General features: G+C 34.2%; 41 non-coding genes and 1 pseudogene across 41 annotated transcripts; all 42 read right to left on the reverse strand.

Annotated features, from left to right (window-relative positions):
- Positions 1–190: 190 nt before the first annotated feature.
- On the reverse strand, positions 191–297 carry LOC144429798 (U6 spliceosomal RNA). Its single transcript, XR_013479080.1, has one exon. It is a non-coding gene; the product is annotated as a U6 spliceosomal RNA (small nuclear RNA).
- Positions 298–630: 333 nt separating this feature from the next.
- Positions 631–737, reverse strand: LOC144430427 (U6 spliceosomal RNA). Its single transcript, XR_013479535.1, has one exon. It is a non-coding gene; the product is annotated as a U6 spliceosomal RNA (small nuclear RNA).
- A 335-nt stretch (positions 738–1,072) lies between these two features.
- Positions 1,073–1,179, reverse strand: LOC144430354 (U6 spliceosomal RNA). The gene has a single exon (XR_013479482.1). It is a non-coding gene; the product is annotated as a U6 spliceosomal RNA (small nuclear RNA).
- A 257-nt stretch (positions 1,180–1,436) lies between these two features.
- Positions 1,437–1,543, reverse strand: LOC144429687 (U6 spliceosomal RNA). Its single transcript, XR_013478979.1, has one exon. It is a non-coding gene; the product is annotated as a U6 spliceosomal RNA (small nuclear RNA).
- Positions 1,544–1,878: 335 nt separating this feature from the next.
- On the reverse strand, positions 1,879–1,985 carry LOC144430396 (U6 spliceosomal RNA). The gene has a single exon (XR_013479521.1). It is a non-coding gene; the product is annotated as a U6 spliceosomal RNA (small nuclear RNA).
- A 329-nt stretch (positions 1,986–2,314) lies between these two features.
- LOC144429802 (U6 spliceosomal RNA) lies at positions 2,315–2,421 on the reverse strand. Its single transcript, XR_013479083.1, has one exon. It is a non-coding gene; the product is annotated as a U6 spliceosomal RNA (small nuclear RNA).
- Positions 2,422–2,754: 333 nt separating this feature from the next.
- Positions 2,755–2,861, reverse strand: LOC144430356 (U6 spliceosomal RNA). The gene has a single exon (XR_013479485.1). It is a non-coding gene; the product is annotated as a U6 spliceosomal RNA (small nuclear RNA).
- A 335-nt stretch (positions 2,862–3,196) lies between these two features.
- On the reverse strand, positions 3,197–3,303 carry LOC144429548 (U6 spliceosomal RNA). The gene has a single exon (XR_013478840.1). It is a non-coding gene; the product is annotated as a U6 spliceosomal RNA (small nuclear RNA).
- Positions 3,304–3,636: 333 nt separating this feature from the next.
- On the reverse strand, positions 3,637–3,743 carry LOC144429883 (U6 spliceosomal RNA). Its single transcript, XR_013479141.1, has one exon. It is a non-coding gene; the product is annotated as a U6 spliceosomal RNA (small nuclear RNA).
- A 334-nt stretch (positions 3,744–4,077) lies between these two features.
- Positions 4,078–4,184, reverse strand: LOC144429929 (U6 spliceosomal RNA). The gene has a single exon (XR_013479180.1). It is a non-coding gene; the product is annotated as a U6 spliceosomal RNA (small nuclear RNA).
- Positions 4,185–4,517: 333 nt separating this feature from the next.
- LOC144429963 (U6 spliceosomal RNA) lies at positions 4,518–4,626 on the reverse strand. Its single transcript, XR_013479204.1, has one exon. It is a non-coding gene; the product is annotated as a U6 spliceosomal RNA (small nuclear RNA).
- Positions 4,627–4,958: 332 nt separating this feature from the next.
- Positions 4,959–5,065, reverse strand: LOC144429865 (U6 spliceosomal RNA). The gene has a single exon (XR_013479123.1). It is a non-coding gene; the product is annotated as a U6 spliceosomal RNA (small nuclear RNA).
- A 335-nt stretch (positions 5,066–5,400) lies between these two features.
- On the reverse strand, positions 5,401–5,507 carry LOC144430453 (U6 spliceosomal RNA). The gene has a single exon (XR_013479547.1). It is a non-coding gene; the product is annotated as a U6 spliceosomal RNA (small nuclear RNA).
- Positions 5,508–5,840: 333 nt separating this feature from the next.
- Positions 5,841–5,947, reverse strand: LOC144430422 (U6 spliceosomal RNA). The gene has a single exon (XR_013479531.1). It is a non-coding gene; the product is annotated as a U6 spliceosomal RNA (small nuclear RNA).
- A 335-nt stretch (positions 5,948–6,282) lies between these two features.
- Positions 6,283–6,391, reverse strand: LOC144429901 (U6 spliceosomal RNA). The gene has a single exon (XR_013479157.1). It is a non-coding gene; the product is annotated as a U6 spliceosomal RNA (small nuclear RNA).
- A 331-nt stretch (positions 6,392–6,722) lies between these two features.
- On the reverse strand, positions 6,723–6,829 carry LOC144429657 (U6 spliceosomal RNA). The gene has a single exon (XR_013478956.1). It is a non-coding gene; the product is annotated as a U6 spliceosomal RNA (small nuclear RNA).
- Positions 6,830–7,164: 335 nt separating this feature from the next.
- Positions 7,165–7,271, reverse strand: LOC144430456 (U6 spliceosomal RNA). Its single transcript, XR_013479548.1, has one exon. It is a non-coding gene; the product is annotated as a U6 spliceosomal RNA (small nuclear RNA).
- Positions 7,272–7,604: 333 nt separating this feature from the next.
- LOC144430424 (U6 spliceosomal RNA) lies at positions 7,605–7,711 on the reverse strand. Its single transcript, XR_013479534.1, has one exon. It is a non-coding gene; the product is annotated as a U6 spliceosomal RNA (small nuclear RNA).
- Positions 7,712–8,046: 335 nt separating this feature from the next.
- On the reverse strand, positions 8,047–8,153 carry LOC144429553 (U6 spliceosomal RNA). Its single transcript, XR_013478842.1, has one exon. It is a non-coding gene; the product is annotated as a U6 spliceosomal RNA (small nuclear RNA).
- Positions 8,154–8,486: 333 nt separating this feature from the next.
- Positions 8,487–8,594, reverse strand: LOC144429870 (U6 spliceosomal RNA). The gene has a single exon (XR_013479130.1). It is a non-coding gene; the product is annotated as a U6 spliceosomal RNA (small nuclear RNA).
- Positions 8,595–8,929: 335 nt separating this feature from the next.
- On the reverse strand, positions 8,930–9,036 carry LOC144430428 (U6 spliceosomal RNA). The gene has a single exon (XR_013479537.1). It is a non-coding gene; the product is annotated as a U6 spliceosomal RNA (small nuclear RNA).
- Positions 9,037–9,369: 333 nt separating this feature from the next.
- LOC144429626 (U6 spliceosomal RNA) lies at positions 9,370–9,476 on the reverse strand. The gene has a single exon (XR_013478923.1). It is a non-coding gene; the product is annotated as a U6 spliceosomal RNA (small nuclear RNA).
- A 331-nt stretch (positions 9,477–9,807) lies between these two features.
- Positions 9,808–9,914, reverse strand: LOC144430361 (U6 spliceosomal RNA). The gene has a single exon (XR_013479489.1). It is a non-coding gene; the product is annotated as a U6 spliceosomal RNA (small nuclear RNA).
- A 335-nt stretch (positions 9,915–10,249) lies between these two features.
- LOC144429554 (U6 spliceosomal RNA) lies at positions 10,250–10,356 on the reverse strand. The gene has a single exon (XR_013478844.1). It is a non-coding gene; the product is annotated as a U6 spliceosomal RNA (small nuclear RNA).
- Positions 10,357–10,688: 332 nt separating this feature from the next.
- On the reverse strand, positions 10,689–10,795 carry LOC144429689 (U6 spliceosomal RNA). Its single transcript, XR_013478981.1, has one exon. It is a non-coding gene; the product is annotated as a U6 spliceosomal RNA (small nuclear RNA).
- Positions 10,796–11,130: 335 nt separating this feature from the next.
- LOC144430438 (U6 spliceosomal RNA) lies at positions 11,131–11,237 on the reverse strand. Its single transcript, XR_013479541.1, has one exon. It is a non-coding gene; the product is annotated as a U6 spliceosomal RNA (small nuclear RNA).
- Positions 11,238–11,566: 329 nt separating this feature from the next.
- Positions 11,567–11,673, reverse strand: LOC144430450 (U6 spliceosomal RNA). The gene has a single exon (XR_013479546.1). It is a non-coding gene; the product is annotated as a U6 spliceosomal RNA (small nuclear RNA).
- A 335-nt stretch (positions 11,674–12,008) lies between these two features.
- LOC144430366 (U6 spliceosomal RNA) lies at positions 12,009–12,115 on the reverse strand. The gene has a single exon (XR_013479493.1). It is a non-coding gene; the product is annotated as a U6 spliceosomal RNA (small nuclear RNA).
- Positions 12,116–12,448: 333 nt separating this feature from the next.
- On the reverse strand, positions 12,449–12,555 carry LOC144429765 (U6 spliceosomal RNA). Its single transcript, XR_013479065.1, has one exon. It is a non-coding gene; the product is annotated as a U6 spliceosomal RNA (small nuclear RNA).
- A 335-nt stretch (positions 12,556–12,890) lies between these two features.
- Positions 12,891–12,997, reverse strand: LOC144430401 (U6 spliceosomal RNA). Its single transcript, XR_013479523.1, has one exon. It is a non-coding gene; the product is annotated as a U6 spliceosomal RNA (small nuclear RNA).
- A 329-nt stretch (positions 12,998–13,326) lies between these two features.
- On the reverse strand, positions 13,327–13,433 carry LOC144429957 (U6 spliceosomal RNA). The gene has a single exon (XR_013479201.1). It is a non-coding gene; the product is annotated as a U6 spliceosomal RNA (small nuclear RNA).
- A 333-nt stretch (positions 13,434–13,766) lies between these two features.
- LOC144430363 (U6 spliceosomal RNA) lies at positions 13,767–13,873 on the reverse strand. The gene has a single exon (XR_013479492.1). It is a non-coding gene; the product is annotated as a U6 spliceosomal RNA (small nuclear RNA).
- Positions 13,874–14,208: 335 nt separating this feature from the next.
- LOC144429608 (U6 spliceosomal RNA) lies at positions 14,209–14,315 on the reverse strand. The gene has a single exon (XR_013478903.1). It is a non-coding gene; the product is annotated as a U6 spliceosomal RNA (small nuclear RNA).
- A 338-nt stretch (positions 14,316–14,653) lies between these two features.
- Positions 14,654–14,760, reverse strand: LOC144429823 (U6 spliceosomal RNA). The gene has a single exon (XR_013479093.1). It is a non-coding gene; the product is annotated as a U6 spliceosomal RNA (small nuclear RNA).
- Positions 14,761–15,093: 333 nt separating this feature from the next.
- Positions 15,094–15,200, reverse strand: LOC144429595 (U6 spliceosomal RNA). Its single transcript, XR_013478892.1, has one exon. It is a non-coding gene; the product is annotated as a U6 spliceosomal RNA (small nuclear RNA).
- A 333-nt stretch (positions 15,201–15,533) lies between these two features.
- On the reverse strand, positions 15,534–15,640 carry LOC144429908 (U6 spliceosomal RNA). The gene has a single exon (XR_013479162.1). It is a non-coding gene; the product is annotated as a U6 spliceosomal RNA (small nuclear RNA).
- Positions 15,641–16,030: 390 nt separating this feature from the next.
- On the reverse strand, positions 16,031–16,137 carry LOC144429879 (U6 spliceosomal RNA). The gene has a single exon (XR_013479137.1). It is a non-coding gene; the product is annotated as a U6 spliceosomal RNA (small nuclear RNA).
- Positions 16,138–16,470: 333 nt separating this feature from the next.
- LOC144430376 (U6 spliceosomal RNA) lies at positions 16,471–16,585 on the reverse strand (annotated as a pseudogene).
- Positions 16,586–16,916: 331 nt separating this feature from the next.
- Positions 16,917–17,023, reverse strand: LOC120325556 (U6 spliceosomal RNA). Its single transcript, XR_005567355.2, has one exon. It is a non-coding gene; the product is annotated as a U6 spliceosomal RNA (small nuclear RNA).
- Positions 17,024–17,356: 333 nt separating this feature from the next.
- On the reverse strand, positions 17,357–17,463 carry LOC120325550 (U6 spliceosomal RNA). The gene has a single exon (XR_005567349.2). It is a non-coding gene; the product is annotated as a U6 spliceosomal RNA (small nuclear RNA).
- Positions 17,464–17,796: 333 nt separating this feature from the next.
- On the reverse strand, positions 17,797–17,903 carry LOC120325549 (U6 spliceosomal RNA). Its single transcript, XR_005567348.2, has one exon. It is a non-coding gene; the product is annotated as a U6 spliceosomal RNA (small nuclear RNA).
- Positions 17,904–18,236: 333 nt separating this feature from the next.
- Positions 18,237–18,343, reverse strand: LOC120325551 (U6 spliceosomal RNA). Its single transcript, XR_005567350.2, has one exon. It is a non-coding gene; the product is annotated as a U6 spliceosomal RNA (small nuclear RNA).
- Positions 18,344–18,893: the final 550 nt, after the last annotated feature.

An 18,893-nucleotide genomic window follows, 5' to 3' on the forward strand; every position in this document is an offset into this window, starting at 1 on the left:
TCTGTTTAAAGAAACAAACCGTTATATATGATATTACCATCGATTGAAAGTTTATAACTTGGAATTTTCACTCATCGATTCATACTTTTTAGACAAATAGTCAAATTAACTGGTGTAATTGAACAGTGATTGAACTGTTAGTAATATTCCACTTTTTTCGTAAAATTTATTAAAATTAGAGATTTCCCACAAAATAGAGGAAGGCTTCACGATTGTGCGTGTCATCCTTGCGCAGGGGCCATGCTAATCTTCTCAGTATTGTTCCAATTTTTTCCTATGTACACTCAAAAGTAGTACACTCCACACACTCCCAGTGGTCGTATATGTGCGTAGTAATTAGAAGTCAAATATCTATTATGGTGGCTGTAATAGTAGTAGCAAAATGTTTCCACCGAAATTACCATTGGTTGAAGGTATTTTATTTAAATACGATATGTCTGTTTAAGAGGAGAAACAAATCGGTATATATGATATTACCATCGATGGAAAGTTTATAATTTATGCTTTTTTCTCATCAATTCATACTTTTTAGACAAATAGTCAAATTCACTGATGTAATTAAACAGAGATTGAACTGTTAGTAATATTCCACTTTTTTCCTGAAATTGAGTGAAATTAGAGATTTCCCACAAAATAGAGGAACGCTTCACGATTGTGCGTGCCATCCTTGCCCAGGGGCCATGCTAATCTTCTGTGTATCGTTCTATTTTCTTCATACGTACACTCGAAAGTAGTACACTCCACACACTCCCAGTGGTCGTATATGTACGTAGTTATTAGAAGTCAAATATCTATTATGGTGGCTGTAATAGTAGTAGCAAAACGTTTCCTTCGAAATGACCATTGGTTGAAGGTATTTAATTTAAATACGATATGTCTGTTTAAGAGGAGAAGCAAAAACCGGTATATATGATATTACCGTCGATTGAAAGTTTATAATTTATGCTTTTTTCTCATCAATTCATACTTTTTAGACAAATAGTCAAATTCACTGATGTAATTAAACAGAGATTGAACTGTTAGTAATATTTCACTTTTTTCCTGAAATTGAGTGAAATTAGAGATTTCCCACAAAATAGGGGAACGCTTCACGATTGTGCGTGCCATCCTTGCCCAGGGGCCATGCTAATCTTCTGTGTATCGTTCCATTTTCTTCATACGTACACTCGAAAGTAGTACACTCCACACACTCCCAGTGGTCGTATATGTATGTAGTAATTAGAAGTCAAATATCTATTATGGTGGCTGTAATAGTAGTAGCAAAATGTTTCATCCGAAATTACCATTGATTGAAAGTTTATAACTTAGACTTTTCACTCATCGATTCATACTTTTTAGACAAATAGTCAAATTAACTGGTTTAATTGAACAAAGTTTGAACTGTTAGTAATATTTCACTTTTTTCGTAAAATTTATTGAAATTAGAGATTTCCCCCAAAAAAAAGGAACGCTTCACGATTGTGCGTGTCATCCTTGCGCAGGGGCCATGCTAATCTTTTCTGTATCGTCCCAATTTTTTCATACGTACACTCGAATGTAGTACACTCCACACACTCCCAGTGGTCGAATATGTACGTAGTAATTAGAAGTCAAATATCTATTATGGTGGCTGTATTAGTAGTAGCAAAATGTTTCCTCCGAAATTACCATTGGTTGAAGGTATTTAATTTAAATACGATATGTCTGTTTAAGAGGAGAAACAAACCGGTATATATGATATTACCATCGACTGAAAGTTTATAATTTGGGCTTTTTATTCAACAATTCATACTTTTTGGACAAATAGTCAAACTCACTGGTGTAATTAAACAGAGATTGAACACTCTTAGTAATATTCCACTTTTTTCCTGAAATTGAGTGAAATTAGAGATTTCCCACAAAATAGGGGAACGCGCCGCGATTGTGCGTGCCATCCTTGCCCAGGGGCCATGCTAATCTTCCCTGTATCGTTCCATTTTTTTCATAAGTACACTCGAAAGTAGTACACTCCACACACTTCCAGTGGTCGTATATGTACGTAGTAATTAGAAGTCAAATATCTATTATGGTGGCTGTAATAGTAGTAGCAAAATGTTTACTCCGAAATTACCATTGGTTGAAGGTATTTAATTTAAATACGATATGTCTGTTTAAAGAAACAAACCGTTATATATGATATTACCATCGATTGAAAGTTTATAACTTGGAATTTTCACTCATCGATTCATACTTTTTAGACAAATAGTCAAATTAACTGGTGTAATTGAACAGTGATTGAACTGTTAGTAATATTCCACTTTTTTCGTAAAATTTATTAAAATTAGAGATTTCCCACAAAATAGAGGAAGGCTTCACGATTGTGCGTGTCATCCTTGCGCAGGGGCCATGCTAATCTTCTCAGTATTGTTCCAATTTTTTCCTATGTACACTCAAAAGTAGTACACTCCACACACTCCCAGTGGTCGTATATGTGCGTAGTAATTAGAAGTCAAATATCTATTATGGTGGCTGTAATAGTAGTAGCAAAATGTTTCCACCGAAATTACCATTGGTTGAAGGTATTTTATTTAAATACGATATGTCTGTTTAAGAGGAGAAACAAATCGGTATATATGATATTACCATCGATGGAAAGTTTATAATTTATGCTTTTTTCTCATCAATTCATACTTTTTAGACAAATAGTCAAATTCACTGATGTAATTAAACAGAGATTGAACTGTTAGTAATATTCCACTTTTTTCCTGAAATTGAGTGAAATTAGAGATTTCCCACAAAATAGAGGAACGCTTCACGATTGTGCGTGCCATCCTTGCCCAGGGGCCATGCTAATCTTCTGTGTATCGTTCCATTTTCTTCATACGTACACTCGAAAGTAGTACACTCCACACACTCCCAGTGGTCGTATATGTACGTAGTTATTAGAAGTCAAATATCTATTATGGTGGCTGTAATAGTAGTAGCAAAACGTTTCCTTCGAAATGACCATTGGTTGAAGGTATTTAATTTAAATACGATATGTCTGTTTAAGAGGAGAAGCAAAAACCGGTATATATGATATTACCGTCGATTGAAAGTTTATAACTTGGGATTTTTACTCATCGATTCATACTTTTTAGACAAATAGTCAAATTCACCGGTGTAATTAAACAGAGATTGAACTGTTAGTAATATTCCACTTTTTTCCTGAAATTGAGTGAAATTAAAGATTTTCCACAAAACAGAGGAACGCTTCACGATTGTGCGTGTCATCCTTGCGCAGGGGCCATGCTAATCTTCTCTGTATCGTTCCAATTTTTTCATATGTACACTCGAAAGTAGTACACTCCACACACTCCCAGTGGTCGTATATGTATATAGTAATTAGAAGTCAAATATCTATTATGGTGGCTGTAATAGTAGTAGCAAAATGTTTCATCCGAAATTACCATTGGTTGAAGGTATTTAATTTAAATACGATATGTCCGTTTAAGAAGAGAAACAAACCGTTATATATGATATTACCATTGATTGAAAGTTTATAACTTAGACTTTTCACTCATCGATTCATAATTTTTAGACAAACAGTCAAAGTAACTGGTTTAATCGAAAAGAGTTTGAACTGTTAGTAATATTTCACTTTTTTCGTAAAATTTATTGAAATTAGAGATTTCCCCAATAAAAGAGGAACGCTTCACGATTGTGCGTGTCATCCTTGCGCAGGGGCCATGCTAATCTTTTCTGTATCATCCCAATTTTTTCATACGTACACTCGAAAATAGTACACTCCACACACTCCCAGTGGTCGTATATGTACGTAGTAATTAGTAGTCAAAGATCTATTATGGTGGCTGTAATAGTAGTAGCAAAATGTTTCCTCCGAAATGACCATTGGTTGAAGGTATTTCATTTAAATACGATATGTCTGTTTAAGAGGAGAAACATATCGGTATATATGATATTACCATCGATTGAAAGTTTATAATTTGGGCTTTTTTTCTCATCAATTCATACTTTTTAGACAAATAGTCAAATTCACTGATGTAGTTAAACAGGGATTGAACTGTTAGTAATATTCCACTTTTTTCCCGAAATTGAGTGAAATTAGACATTTCCCACAAAATAGAGGAACGCTTCATGATTGTGCGTGCCATCCTTGCCCAGGGGCCATGCTAATCTTCTCTGTATCGTTCCATTATTTTCATATGTACACTCGAAAGTAGTACACTTCACACACTCCCAGTGGTTGTATATGTACGTAGTAATTAGAAGTCAAATATCTACTATGGTGGCTGTAATAGTAGTAGCAAAATGTTTTCTCCGAAATTACCATTGGTTGAAGGTATTTAATTTAAACACGATATGTCTAATTAAGAGGAGAAACAAACCGTTATATAAGATAATACCATCGATTGAAAGTTTATAACTTGGAATTTTCACTCATCGATTCATACTTTTTAGACAAATAGTCAAATTAACTGGTTTAATTGAACAGAGATTGAACTGTTAGTAATATTCCACTTTTTTCCTGAAATTGAGTGAAATTAGAGATTTCCCACAAAACAGAGGAACGCTTCAGGATTGTGCGTGTCATCCTTGCGCAGGGGCCGTTCTAATCTTCTCTGTATCGCTCCAATTTTTTCATATGTACACTCGAAAGTAGTATACTCCACACACTCCCAATGGTCGTATATGTACGTAGTAATTAGAAGTCAATAATCTATTATGGTGGCTGTAATAGTAGTAGCAAAATGTTTCCTCCGAAATTATCATTGGTTGAAGGTATTTAATTTAAATACGATAGGTCTGTTTTTAGAGTAGAAACAAACCGTTATATATGATATTACCATTGATTGAAAGTTTATAACTTAGACTTTTCACTCATCTATTCATACTTTTTAGACAAATAGTCAAATTAACTGGTTTAATTGAACAAAGTTTGAACTGTTAGTAATATTTCACTTTTTTCGTAAAATTTATTGAAATTAGAGATTTCCCCCAAAAAAGAGGAACGCTTCACGATTGTGCGTGTCATCCTTGCGCAGGGGCCACGCTAATCTTTTCTGTATCGTCCCAATTTTTTCATATGTACACTCGAATGTAGTACACTCCACACACTCCCAGCGGTCGTATATGTATGTAGTAATTAGAAGTCAAATATCTATTATGGTGGCTGTATTAGTAGTAGCAAAATGTTTCCTCCGAAATTACCATTGGTTGAAGGTATTTAATTTAAATACGATATGTCTGTTTAAGAGGAGAAACAAACCGGTATATATGATATTACCATCGATTGTAAGCTTATAATTTGGGCTTTTTATTCAACAATTCATACTTTTTGGACAAATAGTCGAATTCACTGGTGTAATTAAACAGAGATTGAACACTCTTAGTAATATTCCACTTTTTTCCTGAAATTGAGTGAAATTAGAGATTTCCCACAAAATAGAGGAACGCGCCGCGATTGTGCGTGCCATCCTTGCCCAGGGGCCATGCTAATCTTCCCTGTATCGTTCCATTTTTTTCTTAAGTACACTCGAAAGTAGTACACTCCACACACTTCCAGTGGTCGTATATGTACGTAGTAATTAGAAGTCAAATATCTATTATGGTGGCTGTAATAGCAGTAGCAAAATGTTTCCTCCGAAATTACCATTGGTTGAAGGTATTTAATTTAAATACGATATGTCTGTTTAAGAGGGGAAACAAACCGTTATATATGATATTACCATCGATTGAAAGTTTATAACTTGGAATTTTCACTCATCGATTCATACTTTTTAGACAAATAGTCAAATTAACTGGTTTAATTGAAAAGCGATTGAACTGTTAGTAATATTCCACTTTTTTTGTAAAATTTATTAAAATTAGAGATTTCCCACAAAATAGAGGAACGCTTCTCGATTGTGCGTGCCATCCTTGCCCAGGGGCCATGCTATTCTTCTGTGTATCGTTCCATTTTCTTCATACGTACACTCGAAAGTAGTACACTCCACACACTCCCAGTGGTCGTATATTTACGTAGTAATTAGAAGTCAAATATCTATTATGGTGGCTGTAATAGTAGTAGCAAAACGTTTCCTTTGAAATGACCATTGGTTGAAGGTATTTAATTTAAATACGATATGTCTGTTTAAAAGGAGAAGCAAAAACCGGTATATATGATATTACCGTCGATTGAAAGTTTATAACTTGGGATTTTTACTCATCGATTCATACTTTTTAGACAAATAGTCAAATTCACCGGTGTAATTAAACAGAGATTGAACTGTTAGTAATATTCCACTTTTTTCCTGAAATTGAGTGAAATTAAAGATTACCCACAAAACAGAGGAACGCTTCACGATTGTGCGTGTCATCCTTGCGCAGGGGCCGTTCTAATCTTCTCTGTATCGCTCCAATTTTTTCATATGTACACTCGAAAGTAGTATACTCCACACACTCCCAATGGTCGTATATGTAGGTAGTAATTAGAAGTCAATAATCTATTATGGTGGCTGTAATAGTAGTAGCAAAATGTTTCCTCCGAAATTATCATTGGTTGAAGGTATTTAATTTAAATACGATAGGTCTGTTTAAGAGTAGAAACAAACCGTTATATATGATATTACCATTGATTGAAAGTTTATAACTTAGACTTTTCACTCATCTATTCATACTTTTTAGACAAATAGTCAAATTAACTGGTTTAATTGAACAAAGTTTGAACTGTTAGTAATATTTCACTTTTTTCGTAAAATTTATTGAAATTAGAGATTTCCCCCAAAAAAGAGGAACGCTTCACGATTGTGCGTGTCATCCTTGCGCAGGGGCCATGCTAATCTTTTCTGTATCGTCCCAATTTTTTCATATGTACACTCGAATGTAGTACACTCCACACACTCCCAGCGGTCGTATATGTATGTAGTAATTAGAAGTCAAATATCTATTATGGTGGCTGTATTAGTAGTAGCAAAATGTTTCCTCCGAAATTACCATTGGTTGAAGGTATTTAATTTAAATACGATATGTCTGTTTAAGAGGAGAAACAAACCGGTATATATGATATTACCATCGATTGTAAGTTTATAATTTGGGCTTTTTATTCAACAATTCATACTTTTTGGACAAATAGTCGAATTCACTGGTGTAATTAAACAGAGATTGAACACTCTTAGTAATATTCCACTTTTTTCCTGAAATTGAGTGAAATTAGAGATTTCCCACAAAATAGAGGAACGCGCCGCGATTGTGCGTGCCATCCTTGCCCAGGGGCCATGCTAATCTTCCCTGTATCGTTCCATTTTTTTCTTAAGTACACTCGAAAGTAGTACACTCCACACACTTCCAGTGGTCGTATATGTACGTAGTAATTAGAAGTCAAATATCTATTATGGTGGCTGTAATAGCAGTAGCAAAATGTTTCCTCCGAAATTACCATTGGTTGAAGGTATTTAATTTAAATACGATATGTTTGTTTAAGAGGGGAAACAAACCGTTATATATGATATTACCATCGATTGAAAGTTTATAACTTGGAATTTTCACTCATCGATTCATACTTTTTAGACAAATAGTCAAATTAACTGGTTTAATTGAAAAGCGATTGAACTGTTAGTAATATTCCACTTTTTTTGTAAAATTTATTAAAATTAGAGATTTCCCACAAAATAGAGGAACGCTTCTCGATTGTGCGTGCCATCCTTGCCCAGGGGCCATGCTATTCTTCTGTGTATCGTTCCATTTTCTTCATACGTACACTCGAAAGTAGTACACTCCACACACTCCCAGTGGTCGTATATTTACGTAGTAATTAGAAGTCAAATATCTATTATGGTGGCTGTAATAGTAGTAGCAAAACGTTTCCTTTGAAATGACCATTGGTTGAAGGTATTTAATTTAAATACGATATGTCTGTTTAAAAGGAGAAGCAAAAACCGGTATATATGATATTACCGTCGATTGAAAGTTTATAACTTGGGATTTTTACTCATCGATTCATACTTTTTAGACAAATAGTCAAATTCACCGGTGTAATTAAACAGAGATTGAACTGTTAGTAATATTCCACTTTTTTCCTGAAATTGAGTGAAATTAAAGATTACCCACAAAACAGAGGAACGCTTCACGATTGTGCGTGTCATCCTTGCGCAGGGGCCATGCTAATCTTCTCTGTATCGTTCCAATTTTTTCATATGTACACTCGAAAGTAGTACACTCCACACACTCCCAGTGGTCGTATATGTATGTAGTAATTAGAAGTCAAATATCTATTATTGTGGCTGTAATAGTAGTAGCGAAATGTTCCATCCGAAATTACCATTGGTTGAAGGTAATTAATTTAAATACGATATGTCTGTTTAAGAGGAGAAACAAACCGTTATATATGATATTACCATTGATAGAAAGTTTATAACTTAGACTTTTCACTCATCGATTCATACTTTTTAGACAAATAGTCAAATTAACTGGTTTAATTGAACAAAGTTTGAACTGTTAGTAATATTTCACTTTTTTCGTAAAATTTATTGAAATTAGAGATTTCCCCAAAAAAAGAGGAACGCTTCACGATTGTGCGTGTCATCCTTGCGCAGGGGCCATGCTAATCTTTTCTGTATTGTCCCAATTTTTTTCATATGTACACTCGAATGGAGTACACTCCACACACTCCCAGTGGTCGTATATGTACGTAGTAATTAGAAGTCAAATATCTATTATGGTGGCTGTATTAGTAGTAGCAAAATGTTTCCTCCGAAATTACCATTGGTTGAAGTTATTTAATTTAAATACGATATGTCTGTTTAAGAGGAGAAACAAACCGGTATATATGATATTACCATCGATTGAAAGTTTATAATTTGGGATTTTTATTCAACAATTCATACTTTTTGGACAAATAGTCGAATTCACTGGTGTAATTAAACAGAGATTGAACACTCTTAGTAATATTCCACTTTTTTCCTGAAATTGAGTGAAATTAGAGATTTCCCACAAAACAGAGGAACGCGCCGCGATTGTGCGTGCCATCCTTGCCCAGGGGCCATGCTAATCTTCCCTGTATCGTTCCATTTTTTTCATAAGTACACTCGAAAGTAGTACACTCCACACACTTCCAGTGGTGGTATATGTACGTAGTAATTAGAAGTCAAATATCTATTATGGTGGCTGTAATAGTAGTAGCAAAATGTTTTCTCCGAAATTACCATTGGTTGAAGGTATTTAATTTAAATACGATATGTCTGTTTAAGAGGGGAAACAAACCGTTATATATGATATTACCATCGATTGAAAGTTTATAACTTGGAATTTCCACTCATCGATTCATACTTTTTAGACAAATAGTCAAATTAACTGGTTTAATTGAAAAGAGATTGAACTGTTAGTAATATTCCACTTTTTTTGTAAAATTTATTAAAATTAGAGATTTCCCACAAAATCGAGGAACGCTTCACGATTGTGCGTGTCATCCTTGCGCAGGGGCCATGCTAATCTTCTCTGTATCGTTCTAATTTTTTCATATGTACACTCGAAAGTAGTACATTTCACACACTTCCAGTAGTCGTATATGTACGTAGTAATTAGAAGTCAAATATCTATTATGGTGGCTGTAATAGTAGTAGCAAAATGTTTCCACCGAAATTACCATTGGTTGAAGGTATTTTATTTAAATACGATATGTCTGTTTAAGAGGAGAAACAAATCGGTATATATGATATTACCATCGATGGAAAGTTTATAATTTAGGCTTTTTTCGCATCAATTCATACTTTTTAGACAAATAGTCAAATTCACTGATAATTAAACAGAGATTGAACTGTTAGTAATATTCCACTTTTTTCCTGAAATTGAGTGAAATTAGAGATTTCCCACAAAATAGAGGAACGCTTCACGATTGTGCGTGCCATCCTTGCCCAGGGGCCATGCTAATCTTCTGTGTATCGTTCCATTTTCTTCATACGTACACTCGAAAGTAGTACACTCCACACACTCCCAGTGGTCGTATATGTACGTAGTTATTAGAAGTCAAATATCTATTATGGTGGCTGTAATAGTAGTAGCAAAACGTTTCCTTCGAAATGACCCTTGGTTGAAGGTATATAATTTAAATACGATATGTCTGTTTAAGAGGAGAAGCAAAAACCGGTATATATGATATTACCGTCGATTGAAAGTTTATAACTTGGGATTTTTACTCATCGATTCATAATTTTTAGACAAATAGTCAAATTCACCGGTGTAATTAAACAGAGATTGAACTGTTAGTAATATTCCACTTTTTTCCTGAAATTGAGTGAAATTAAAGATTTCCCACAAAACAGAGGAACGCTTCACGATTGTGCGTGTCATCCTTGCGCAGGGGCCATGCTAATCTTCTCTGTATCGTTCCAATTTTTTCATATGTACACTCGAAAGTAGTACACTCCACACACTCCCAGTGGTCGTATATGTATGTAGTAATTAGAAGTCAAATATCTATTATGGTGGCTGTAATAGTAGTAGCAAAATGTTTCATCCGAAATTACCATTGGTTGAAGGTATTTAATTTAAATACGATATGTCTGTTTAAGAGGGGAAACAAACCGTTATATATGATATTACCATTGATTGAAAGTTTATAACTTAGACTTTTCACTCATCGATTCATACTTTTCAGACAAATAGTCAAATTAACTGGTTTAATTGAACAAAGTTTGAACTGTTAGTAATATTTCACTTTTTTCGTAAAATTTATTGAAATTAGAGATTTCCCCAAAAAAAAGGAACGCTTCACGATTGTGCGTGTCATCCTTGCGCAGGGGCCATGCTAATCTTTTCTGTATCGTCCCAATTTTTTCATACGTACACTCGAATGTAGTACACTCCACACACTCCCAGTGGTCGTATATGTACGTAGTAATTAGAAGTCAAATATCTATTATGGTGGCTGTATTAGTAGTAGCAAAATGTTTCCTCCGAAATTACCATTGGTTGAAGGTATTTAATTTAAATACGATATGTCTGTTTAAGAGGAGAAACAAACCGGTATATATAATATTACCATCGACTGAAAGTTTATAATTTGGGCTTTTTATTCAACAATTCATACTTTTTGGACAAATAGTCAAACTCACTGGTGTAATTAAACAGAGATTGAACACTCTTAGTAATATTCCACTTTTTTCCTGAAATTGAGTGAAATTAGAGATTTCCCACAAAATAGAGGAACGCGCCGCGATTGTGCGTGCCATCCTTGCCCAGGGGCCATGCTAATCTTCCCTGTATCGTTCCATTTTTTTCATAAGTACACTCAAAAGTAGTACACTCCACACACTTCCAGTGGTCGTATATGTACGTAGTAATTAGAAGTCAAATATCTATTATGGTGGCTGTAATAGTAGTAGCAAAATGTTTACTCCGAAATTACCATTGGTTGAAGGTATTTAATTTAAATACGATATGTCTGTTTAAAGAAACAAACCGTTATATATGATATAACCATCGATTGAAAGTTTATAACTTGGAATTTTCACTCATCGATTCATACTTTTTAGACAAATAGTCAAATTAACTGGTGTAATTGAACAGTGATTGAACTGTTAGTAATATTCCACTTTTTTCCTGAAATTGAGTGAAATTAGAGATTTCCCACAAAATAGAGGAACGCTACACGATTGTGCGTGCCATCCTTGCCCAGGGGCCATGCTAATCTTCTGTGTATCGTTCCATTTTCTTCATACGTACACTCGAAAGTAGTACACTCCACACACTCCCAGTGGTCGTATATGTACGTAGTTATTAGAAGTCAAATATCTATTATGGTGGCTGTAATAGTAGTAGCAAAACGTTTCCTTCGAAATGACCATTGGTTGAAGGTATTTAATTTAAATACGATATGTCTGTTTAAGAGGAGAAGCAAAAACCGGTATATATGATATTACCGTCGATTGAAAGTTTATAATTTATGCTTTTTTCTCATCAATTCATACTTTTTAGACAAATAGTCAAATTCACTGATGTAATTAAACAGAGATTGAACTGTTAGTAATATTCCACTTTTTTCCTGAAATTGAGTGAAATTAGAGATTTCCCACAAAATAGAGGAACGCTTCACGATTGTGCGTGCCATCCTTGCCCAGGGGCCATGCTAATCTTCTGTGTATCGTTCCATTTTCTTCATACGTACACTCGAAATTAGTACACTCCACACACTCCCAGTGGTCGTATATGTATGTAGTAATTAGAAGTCAAATATCTATTATGGTGGCTGTAATAGTAGTAGCAAAATGTTTCATCCGAAATTACCATTGGTTGAAGGTATTTAATTTAAATACGATATGTCTGTTTAAGAGGAGAAACAAACCGTTATATATGATATTACCATTGATTGAAAGTTTATAACTTAGACTTTTCACTCATCGATTCATACTTTTTAGACAAATAGTCAAATTAACTGGTTTAATTGAACAAAGTTTGAACTGTTAGTAATATTTCACTTTTTTCGTAAAATTTATTGAAATTAGTGATTTCCCCAAAAAAAAAGGAACGCTTCACGATTGTGCGAGTCATCCTTGCGCAGGGGCCATGCTAATCTTTTCTGTATCGTCCCAATTTTTTCATACGTACACTCGAATGTAGTACACTCCACACACTCCCAGTGGTCGTATATGTACGTAGTAATTAGAAGTCAAATATCTATTATGGTGGCTGTATTAGTAGTAGCAAAATGTTTCCTCCGAAATTACCATTGGTTGAAGGTATTTAATTTAAATACGATATGTCTGTTTAAGAGGAGAAACAAACCGGTATATATGATATTACCATCGACTGAAAGTTTATAATTTGGGCTTTTTATTCAACAATTCATACTTTTTGGACAAATAGTCAAACTCACTGGTGTAATTAAACAGAGATTGAACACTCTTAGTAATATTCCACTTTTTTCCTGAAATTGAGTGAAATTAGAGATTTCCCACAAAATAGAGGAACGCGCCGCGATTGTGCGTGCCATCCTTGCCCAGGGGCCATGCTAATCTTCCCTGTATCGTTCCATTTTTTTCATAAGTACACTCGAAAGTAGTACACTCCACACACTTCCAGTGGTCGTATATGTACGTAGTAATTAGAAGTCAAATATCTATTATGGTGGCTGTAATAGTAGTAGCAAAATGTTTACTCCGAAATTACCATTGGTTGAAGGTATTTAATTTAAATACGATATGTCTGTTTAAAGAAACAAACCGTTATATATGATATTACCATCGATTGAAAGTTTATAACTCGGAATTTTCACTCATCGATTCATACTTTTTAGACAAATAGTCAAATTAACTGGTGTAATTGAACAGTGATTGAACTGTTACTAATATTCCACTTTTTTCGTAAAATTTATTAAAATTAGAGATTTCCCACAAAATAGAGGAAGGCTTCACGATTGTGCGTGTCATCCTTGCGCAGGGGCCATGCTAATCTTCTCAGTATTGCTCCAATTTTTTCCTATGTACACTCAAAAGTAGTACACTCCACACACTCCCAGTGGTCGTATATGTGCGTAGTAATTAGAAGACAAATATCTATTATGGTGGCTGTAATAGTAGTAGCAAAATGTTTCCACCGAAATTACCATTGGTTGAAGGTATTTTATTTAAATACGATATGTCTGTTTAAGAGGAGAAACAAATCGGTATATATGATATTACCATCGATGGAAAGTTTATAATTTATGCTTTTTTCTCATCAATTCATACTTTTTAGACAAATAGTCAAATTCACTGATGTAATTAAACAGAGATTGAACTGTTAGTAATATTCCACTTTTTTCCTGAAATTGAGTGAAATTAGAGATTTCCCACAAAATAGAGGAACGCTTCACGATTGTGCGTGCCATCCTTGCCCAGGGGCCATGCTAATCTTCTGTGTATCGTTCCATTTTCTTCATACGTACACTCGAAAGTAGTACACTCAACACACTCCCAGTGGTCGTATATGTACGTAGTTATTAGAAGTCAAATATCTATTATGGTGGCTGTAATAGTAGTAGCAAAACGTTTCCTTCGAAATGACCATTGGTTGAAGGTATTTAATTTAAATACGATATGTCTGTTTAAGAGGAGAAGCAAAAACCGGTATATATGATATTACCGTCGATTGAAAGTTTATAACTTGGGATTTTTACTCATCGATTCATACTTTTTAGACAAATAGTCAAATTCACCGGTGTAATTAAACAGAGATTGAACTGTTAGTAATATTCCACTTTTTTCCTGAAATTGAGTGAAATTAAAGATTTTCCACAAAACAGAGGAACGCTTCACGATTGTGCGTGTCATCCTTGCGCAGGGGCCATGCTAATCTTCTCTGTATCGTTCCAATTTTTTCATATGTACACTCGAAAGTAATACACTCCACACACTCCCAGTGGTCGTATATGTATATAGTAATTAGAAGTCAAATATCTATTATGGTGGCTGTAATAGTAGTAGCAAAATGTTTCATCCGAAATTACCATTGGTTGAAGGTATTTAATTTAAATACGATATGTCTATTTAAGAAGAGAAACAAACCGTTATATATGATATTACCATTGATTGAAAGTTTATAACTTAGACTTTTCACTCATCGATTCATAATTTTTAGACAAACAGTCAAGTCAAAGTAACTGGTTTAATTGAACAGAGTTTGAACTGTTAGTAATATTTCACTTTTTTCGTAAAATTTATTGAAATTAGAGATTTCCCCAATAAAAGAGGAACGCTTCACGATTGTGCGTGTCATCCTTGCGCAGGGGCCATGCTAATCTTTTCTGTATCGTCCCAATTTTTTCATACGTACACTCGAAAATAGTACACTCCACACACTCCCAGTGGTCGTATATGTACGTAGTAATTAGTAGTCAAAGATCTATTATGGTGGCTGTAATAGTAGTAGCAAAATGTTTCCTCCGAAATGACCATTGGTTGAAGGTATTTCATTTAAATACGATAGGTCTGTTTAAGAGGAGAAACAAACCGTTATATATGATATTACCATTGATTGAAAGTTTATAACTTAGGCTTTTCACTCATCGATTCATACTTTTTAGACAAATAGTCAAATTAACTGGTTTAATTGAACAGAGTTTGAACTGTTAAGATTATTTAACTTTTTTCGTAAAATTTATTAAAATTAGAGATTTCCCAAAAAATAGAGGAACGCTTCACGATTGTGCGTGTCATCCTTGCGCAGGGGTCATGCTAATCTTCTCTGTATCGTTCCAATTTTTTCATATGTACACTCGAAAGTAGTACACTACACACACTCCCAGTGGTCGTGTATGTACGTAGTAATTAGAAGTCAAATATCTATTATGGTGGCTGTAATAGTAGTAGCAAAATGTTTCCTCCGAAATTACCATTGGTTGAAGGTATTCAATTTAAATACGATATGTCTGTTTAAGAGGAGAAACAAACCGTTATATATGATATTACCATTAATTGAAAGTTTATAACTTAGACTTTTCACTCATCGATTCATACTTTTTAGACAAATAGTCAAATTAACTGGTTTAATTGAACAGTGTTTGAACTGTTAAGATTATTTAACTTTTTTCGTAAAATTTATTAAAATTAGAGATTTCCCACAAAACAGAGGAACGCTTCACGATTGTGCGTGTCATCCTTGCGCAGGGGCCATGCTAATCTTTTCTGTATCGTTCCATTATTTTCATACGTACACTCGAAAGTAGTACACTCCACACCTTCCCAGTGGTCGTATATGTACGCACTAATTAAAAGTCAAATATCTATTATGGTGGCTGTAATAGTAGTAGCAAAACGTTTCCTTCAAAATGACCATTGGTTGAAGGTATTTAATTTAAATACGATATGTCTGTTTAAGAGGAGAAGCAAAAACCGGTATATATGATATTACCATCGATTGAAAGTTTATAACTTGGGATTTTTACTCATCGATTCATACTTTTTAAACAAATAGTCAAATTTATAACTTGGAATTTTCACTCATCGATTCATACTTTTTAGACAAATAGTCAAATTAACTGGTTTAATTGAACAGAGATTGAACTGTTAGTAATATTCCACTTTTTTCGTAAAATTTATTAAAATTAGAGATTTCCCACCAAATAGAGGAACGCTTCACGATTGTGCGTGTCACCCTTGCGCAGGGGCCATGCTAATCTTTTCTGTATCGTTCCAATTTTTTCATATGTACACTCGAAAGTTATACACTTCACACACTCCCAGTGGTCGTATATGTACGTAGTAATTAGAAGTCAAATTTCTATTATGGTGGCTGTAATAGTAGTAGCAAAATGTTTTCTCCGAAATTACCATTGGTTGAAGGTATTTAATTTAAATACGATATGTCTGTTTAAGAGGAGAAACAAACCGTTATATAAGATAATACCATCAATTGAAAGTTTATAACTTGGAATTTTCACTCATCGATTCATACTTTTTAGACAAATAGTCAAATTAACTGGTTTAATTGAACAGAGATTGAACTGTTAGTAATATTCCACTTTTTTCCTGGAATTGAGTGAAGTTAGAGATTTCCCACAAAACAGAGGAACGCTTCAGGATTGTGCGTGTCATCCTTGCGCAGGGGCCGTGCTAATCTTCTCTGTATCTGTATCGCTCCAATTTTTTCATATGTACACTCGAAAGTAGTATACTCCTCACACTCCCAATGGTCGTATATGTACGTAGTAATTAGAAGTCAAATATCTATTATGGTGGCTGTAATAGTAGTAGCAAAATGTTTCCTCCGAAATTATCATTGGTTGAAGGTATTTAATTTAAATATGATAGGTCTGTTTGAGAGGAGAAACAAACCGTTATATATGATATTACCATTGATTGAAAGTTTATAACTTAGACTTTTCACTCATCGATTCATACTTTTTAGACAAATAGTCAAATTAACTGGTTTAATTGAACAGAGTTTGAACTGTTAAGATTATTTAACTTTTTTCGTAAAATTTAAAAAAATTAGAGATTTCCCACAAAACAGAGGAACGCTTCAGGATTGTGCGTGTCATCCTTGCGCAGGGGCCATGCTAATCTTCTCTGTATCGTTCCAATTTTTTCACATGTACACTCGAAAGTAGTACACTACACACACTCCCAGTGGTCGTATATGTACGTAGTAATTAGAAGTCAAATATCTATTATGGTGGCTGTAATAGTAGTTGCAAAATAATTCCTCCGAAATGACCCTTGGTTGAAGGTATTTAATTTAAATACGATATGTCTGTTTAAGAGGAGAAACAAACCGTTATATATGATATTACCATCGATTGAAAGTTTATAACTTGGAATTTTCACTCATCGATTAATACTTTTTAGACAAATAGTCAAATTAACTGGTTTAATTGAACAGAGATTGAACTGTTAGTAATATTCCACTTTTTTCCTGAAATTGAGTGAAATTAGAGATTTCCCACAAAACAGAGGAACGCTTCAGGATTGTGCGTGTCATCCTTGCGCATGGGCCATGCTAATCCTCTCTGTATCGCTCCAATTTTTTCATATGTACACTCGAAAGTAGTACACTCCACACACTCCCAGAGGTCGTATATGTACGTAGTAATTAGAAGTCAAATATCCATTATGGTGGCTGTAATAGTAGTAGCAAAATGTTTTCTCAGAAATGACCATTGGTTAAAGGTATTCAATTTAAATACGATATGTCTGTTTAAGAGGAGAAACAAATCGGTATATATGATATTACCATCGATTGAAAGTTTATAATTTGGGCTTTTTTCTCATCAATTCATACTTTTTAGACAAATAGTCAAATTCACTGGTGTAATTAAACAGAGATTGAACTGTTAGTAATATTCCACTTTTTTCCTGAAATTGAGTGAAATTAGAGATTTCCCACAAAACAGAGGAACGCTTCACGATTGTGCGTGTCATCCTTGCGCAGGGGCCATGCTAATCTTCTCTGTATCGCTCCAATTTTTTCATATGTACATTCGAAAGTAGAACACTCCACACACTCCCAGTGGTCGTGTATGTACGTAGTAATTAGAAGTCAAATATCTGTTATGGTGGCTGTAATAGTAGTAGCAAAATGTTTCCTCCGAAATTACCATTGGTTGAAGGTATTTAATTTAAATACGATATGTCTGTTTAAGAGGAGAAACAAACCGTTATATATGATATTACCATCGATTGAAAGTTTATCACTTGGAATTTTCTCTCATCGATTCCTAATTTTTAGACAAATAGTCAAATTCACTGGTGTAATTAAACAGAGATTGAACTGTTAGTAATATTCCACTTTTTTCCTGAAATTGAGTGAAATTAGAGATTTCCCACAAAACAGAGGAATGCTTCACGATTGTTCGTGTCATCCTTGCGCAGGGGCCATGCTAATCTTCTCTGTATCGCTCCAATTTTTTCATATGTACATTCGAAAGTAGTACACTCCACACACTCCCAGAGGTCGTGTATGTACGTAGTAATTAGAAGTCAAATATCTATTATGGTGGCTGTGATAGTAGTAGCAAAATGTTTCCTCCGAAATTACCATTGGTTGAAGGTATTTAATTTAAATACGATATGTCTGTTTAAGATGAGAAACAAACCGTTATATATGATATTAACATCGATTGAAAGTTTATAACTTAGACCAGTTAGGTCTAAGGCTGTCATCTTCGCGGGCCACAAAAATATTTTTGCATTGTCCGCGGGCCACAATAGCGTCAGAAATATGTAAACAACGAACACTTTTATTGTGCAAACGATTGATCACTGTTTGTCATTTATCGAGCTAAATCATACAAAATAGGTTAGAAAAATCACTGAAACATGCAAAAATGTTGCTATATCTACATTGAAGGAAAGATTTCAAACTCTTCTTAACGGAGAAAGTGCTCCCGCAAATGTAAGAGCTCTCGAACTTCGATGGGGTTCTCAAAGCAAAGTTCCTCAAAATTTGAAAATGCTGATTGCTCACATGATAGCAAAATGCCA

The sequence above is a fragment of the Styela clava genome, chromosome 1 (genome assembly GCF_964204865.1).
Source record: "Styela clava chromosome 1, kaStyClav1.hap1.2, whole genome shotgun sequence".
NCBI classification, from domain to species: domain Eukaryota; kingdom Metazoa; phylum Chordata; class Ascidiacea; order Stolidobranchia; family Styelidae; genus Styela; species Styela clava.